The following is a 6,157-nucleotide window of genomic DNA, read 5'->3' as shown; positions in this document are numbered from 1 at the left end:
GAAAAACAGTTCCTCTCCATCTACAGAGATCTGAGAAGGCCCCAGGGAGGAGACACTAAATATGTAGCTGTAGACAGAAAGATTGGGATGAGTTACCCCACCACACACCCTACTCTCAACAGGGTGAATTCAGATGAGAGATTCTAACATCACAGTTTGTATCAACTGGGTGTGTCCTGAACTAACTCTTCAAACACTAATGTGGGTGAAAAATTCAATTAAATTAAATAAAAACATTTAAAAATCATGTATCGATTTGGATTTTGTTTGAAAACACAAAGATCCATTGGCACACATTGTCTCTCTGCCACTGTGTATAGGCCACAGTAAGCTTTAGTGGATAGCTATTATAGCTTCTTAGGTCAACCACAGCTACCCTTTTTTATCAGTAAGTTTCCTTAGAATGATAAAAAGTAAAAATCCTTTTTCTTTTTTTTCTTCTACTGCCGTTCCCTGGCAGATTAAAAGCAAATAGAACAGTGAGCAGTGGTGTCACACGCCTTTAATTCAAGCCATCAGGATGCAGGGGCAGGTGGATCTCTGTGAGTTTGAGGCCAGTCTCATCAATAGAACAGTGCCCAGGAGAACCAAGGCTGCACAGAGAAACCGTCTGCAATGTATGGGACTCTAGTCTCAGGTTTCTGGATGGATCATCACAATTGCTTTCACATCTGCACACATTCAAGAGCATTTTGTGGGTAGAGGATGCCTTCCCTGTTTGCTTCTGATAGAGTCAGACATCTTTTCTCAATTTATTTTTATAAGATTTATTGTATTTTATGTATGCATATGGTTCTACACAAACTGTGAAGGAGCCTTCTGATACCAGGGAACTTCAGGGAATACCCTGGCCCTGGAGTGGCAGGAGATTGGTTGTGAAGTCAACTAACATAGGTACTGGGAACTGAACTCAGGTCCTTTGGAAGAGAAACAAGTGCACTTAACCACTGACCTATTTCCTCACCCCTCCTTTTTCATTTTCTTGCTTTGTGTATGGGAAAATCCTACTGTACAGGTACAGAAATTGGAAGACATGAGGGAATTGGGTCTATACCTCCATTGTGTGGACATGGGACAGCATATCAGCCTTAGCAACAAGTGCCTTTACCCACTGAGCCATCTGTTTGGCCAACCTGATTAGATTATTATTTGGAGAATCACCATGTCATAGTTGGAAATTCAGTCTTCAAAATATAATAACCAATGGTGATAAAATTTGAGGAAGAAACAATTGGGCATTTCACCATCCACTTAACATTTCCTGCTCACCAAGAGCTTCTTCCTGCTAAACTCTTCCCCACTCCATCCTCTCTAGGTAGTCTGTGGTGTGGGAGGTCCTTCTGTCTATGTGTTGCTTTCATTGGTTAATGAATAAAGAAACTGCCTGGGTACTGGAGAGATGGCTCAGAGGTTAAGAGCACTGGCTGCTCTTCTGGAGCTCCTGAGTTCAATTCCCAGCAACCACATGGTGGCTCACAACCACCTGTAATGAGATTTGGTGCCCTCTTCTGGCCTGCAGGCATACATGGAGGCTGAACACTGTGTACATAATAAATGAATCTTTTAAAAAAAGAAAGAAAGAAAGAAAGAAAGAAAGAAAGAAAGAAAGAAAGAAAGAAAAAGAAACTCCCTTGGCCTGTTGATAGGGCAGAACTTAGGTAGGCAGGGAAAACTAAATGGCATGCTGGGAGGAAGAAGGCAGCATTGGAGAGAAGCCATGGAGCCACTGCAGACAGATGCTGGGAATTTTACCCAGTAAGCCACAGCCTCATGGCAATACATAGATTAATAGAAATGGGTTAAATTAAGATGTAAGACTTAGCCAATAAGAAGATAAAGCTAATGGGCCAAGCAGTGTTGTAATTAATACAGTTTCTATATGGTTATTTAAGTTCTGGGCAGCCGAGATGAACAAGGGCCTCCCTGTTACAAATTGGCACTCCAATGTGGTCCACTATATCCACATAAAACCTGAGAAAGCTTGAAAAGAAATTCTAGAGACAAAAACACAGAGTTTAACACAACTTCTTACTGTTTGCTAGTGGCATGCTGCAGCTCCTTTAAGAGAGATTTTCCCAATTTAGCCATAGCAGGAAAAAAGTTGCAGCCATTTTCAAATGCTGGCTTTCTGGGCCACTGCCAGCATGACCTCTGACTCTTACAGGCAGGAGGTCCAGCTACAGAACATTTGAGTGAGGTTTGTGAGCAGACTGCTGCAGCTTGATTAATGGCAGCATGGACTGGCTGTGTGCCTAGAAGTGGGGCAGTGCACATGGCTCAGTAGTGCAAGCAGCTCCACCATGCTAGACTTGGCTGGGCAAGCAGGCACTGACGTATTATCCGAGCAATGACGCAGCTTAAGTTTTTAAGAAGTGCTTAGCATTTTAAGAAGTGCTCCTGGACGGTATAGAATTACAGATACACAGTAGGACAGATTCAGACATAAAAGACCTATACATGGATCATAATGTTGGATAAATGTACATAGGCTTGGAAGAGAGAAGAAAATGAATATAGAGAGTCATAAAAATAAAGTTAATGCTTTTTAAAAAAGGTAAGGTCTTTAAAAAAAGAAAGAGTACAGACAGTCATAGATTAAAGGAGCAAAAACAATAAAATAAATATTTAAAAAGTAATAGAGTAAAAACAAGCCACATAAAGATGGAAAATTCATAGACACTCTGGATTATGAATACTATTATGTTGTATTTGAATTTTTTGACTGTGAAGGAGCTAAGTACAGAGAGACATTTCCTTGTATGGGCTTCAAAGCTAAACCAGAATGTATATTATAAAGGTATCTTGACTTCAGAATTTGGGTCTAAGGATATGGTGCTTTGGAAAAAAAGTTCTCCTTTTGTTTTCACAGAAGAGAACCTATGGATTGCTCCTAGACCAATATGGTTTGATAGACTGTGTCCCCCTGAAATGTTGCTGTGAACACCCTCAAAAAATTACTTCATCCAACTGGCAACTGAGATGAACCTAGCACACAGGATGCACCATGAAAGACCTGATTAACAGTGCCCTCAAACATCAGGAAGCAGTATGGACAAATCTATGCCCATATTCCCAAATATTGCCTATAAATGTTTGTTTACATTTAAAGGGAGATATGGTATAGATATGAATAATTTGCATTGGTATGGATCTTGGTTTATTGATATAAAATTAAGGTCAATTTTGTTATATGTATATGCATTTCTGATCTTGATTAAGGTATTGTGTTTGTGTAGTTCAATTAAAAATGTAACATATAATTAAGAAATATAGGTTAATAAATAACCATCTATAATAGTCAAGCTTTTAGTCATGTTAGTTAGATTTTTTCTAGATGTATAGAGATATATTTCAGTTAGATAAGTATTCTTCAAGTCTTTCAGAGAACTTCAGAATATGGCATTTAAAATGTCTTTAAAAAATGTAGGACTTTTCATAACAGTGAGACACATCTGCTCCTGGTGGCACCAAGCTACTTCAAGAAGAAGATAGGCATTGAAAAGGCTCCTTATGGAGTTGGTTAGCCATTTGGGCAAGAAACTGCTCTTGCCTGGACTGCTTAACTGGATATACATTACCTGCAGAGAAATGACTGCTGAACTTGCCTACAGATGAGACAATCCTTCAGGGTTCCTGCTTCATTACAGAGAAAGAAAGTGACTGAACTGTCTTTGAAATTTCATGCTTCATGGAAAAGTCTGCTGGATACTATGGGCCTGTAGGCTGAAGATGGATGCCCAAGTGTACAGAAGAACTTTGGGAGACTGTCCAAGCAGCAAGATGTCTCTGTCATTTCTAGAGTTCTGGAAGTTGCTTACAATGCACTTCCTGTTGACTTAAGTAATATTATATCCTTCTGGAGTCTTTGATGGAGTTAAAGGCTAGATAAATAGTTAAAGTTATAGTTTTCCTTAGTTATGATAAAAGATGAAGTAGATATAATATTCTAACTGTAGTTCTTGATTGTTACCTGTTTTATTATATGTAATTTTGCTATGTTAAAATTAAAGCCTTCCTTTTTGTTTAAATAGGAAAGGGAAAATGGTGTAGGAGGTCTTTCTGTCTTTGTGTTGCTTTCATTGGTTAATAAAGAACTGCTTTGAGCCTATGGCAGGGAAGAACAGAACTAGGCAGGGGAAAGGTAGGCTGTATGCTCGGATGAAGAAGGGCGGAGTCAGAGATGCCATGGATCCACAGCTGGAGGTAGATGTGCCAAATCTTTGCTGGTAAGCCACTGCCATGTGGCAATATACAGATTACTAGAAATGGGTTAAATTAATATAAAAGTTAGCCAATAAGAAGCTAGAGCTAATAGGCCAAGCAGTGATTTAATTAATACGGTCTCTGAGTGATTATTTCAGTTCTGGGTAGCCAGAAGAACAAGCGGCCCCTCCTTGCAACAACTCTACAAGCACAAACTCTGAGTCCCCTCTCAGGTTTTTATCCTAGGAAATTACAGCTATTCTCTGAGTTCCCCTCCTTTTAATCACTATCAATGCATGATCACCTCACCTTTGTGTTAAGACACAGGTCTGAAGCTTAGACCAGATTCCCATGGCCTTAATCAGGCAGTATGTCCTGCAACTCACTCTAGGACAGAGTGTAAAACCTATCTTTGCTGAAGCCAGAATACTCACAGTTTACCATACCTGGCTCCTCCATGCTCCTTGTCATTTATACTACACTGAACTACATCACATGGTGTGAAACTCCCCCCACAGCTAAAAGATTATCAAAGATCAGAACTTTTCATTGTTCTGGGGAGCAGGAGACAACTGCTCCAGGATGATGCCCAGAAATGGAGGGTGTTCTTAGAAGAGGCTCCTCAACTCCTCTCCATGATCATTCTCTTTGTATCTATTTCTTATTCTCTCACTCTCTCTAGTTCTCTCTTATTTTCACTTATTTTTAAATCTTTTAAAAGTACATCTTTTAGAATTTTCTACATGCATATTATAATTACATCTTTCCTACCCCCCCTTTCCCACTCTGCCTCCTCTCAACTTCTTGACTTATTCTTTAATTATCATTGCATATATTTATATATATAAATAAATGTATAAATACAATCTGATAGGTCCATTTAGTGTTGCCCATGTGTATGTCTTTATGGTTGACCACATGGGATTAGATAACTTATTAGGGGCTCATCCCTGGAGAACACTGACTCTCCTTCTCTCAGAACTCATTAATTACCTAGAGCTCTTTATGTAGGAGTGGAGTCTCTTAAGATTCCACAAGGATTACCCCAGCTAGAGCCTAAGCAATAGAGGAGAGGGTGCCCGAACTGGCCTTGCCCTGTAGTCCGGCTGATGATTATCTTAAATATCACCATAGAACTTTCATCCAATGACAGATGGAAACAGAGGCAGAGACCCACATTGGAGGACTGGACTGAGCTCCCAAGGTCCAGTTAAAGAATGGAAAGAATGAGAATATGAGCAAAGAGGTCAAGACCATGATGGGTTCTTCCACTGAAACAGTTTACCTGAGCTAATAGGAGCTCACAAACTCCAGCTGTACTGGGAAGGAACAAGTGTAGGACCAAACTAGACCCTCTGAATATAGTTGACAGTTGCATGGCTGGGGCAAACTGAGAGGCCACTTGGCAGTGGCACTGGGGTTTATCTCTACTGCATGTACTAGCTTTTTGGGATCCTATTCTCTTTGGATGTATAACTTGCTCAGCCTATGGTGCAGGACAATTGTATTCTGTCAATTATGTTTTAAATAAACGCTGATTGGTCAGTAGCCAGGCAGGAAGTATAGACAGGACAACCAGACAGGAAGTAGAGGCAGGGCAATGAGAACAGGAGTATTCTGGGAAGAAATAAGCTCCCTCCACAGTCCTGTACAGATAGAAGAAGGAAGATGTGATCTGCCCCACTGAAAAAGGTACCAAGCCATGTGGCTAACATAGATAAGAATAATGGGTTAATATAAGTTATAAGAGCTAATACAAAGCCTGAGCTAATGAGACAATCAGTTTATAACTTATGGAGACCTCTGTGTGATTTTCTTTGGGACTTGTCGGCTGTGGAAACTGGGCAGGACAGAAACCCCAACAAGCAGGTCCTTATCTTACAAGCCTAGATGTAGTAAAGAGGGTCTTAGACCTTCCACAAAGCAAAGTGCCTTACCTTCTCTTAGGATTAGA

This window comes from Myodes glareolus, chromosome 1 (genome assembly GCF_982192425.1).
Source record: "Myodes glareolus chromosome 1, mMyoGla1.1, whole genome shotgun sequence".
In the NCBI taxonomy this organism is placed as follows: Eukaryota; Metazoa; Chordata; class Mammalia; order Rodentia; family Cricetidae; genus Myodes; species Myodes glareolus.
Note: the sequence above shows the minus strand (reverse complement) of the source record.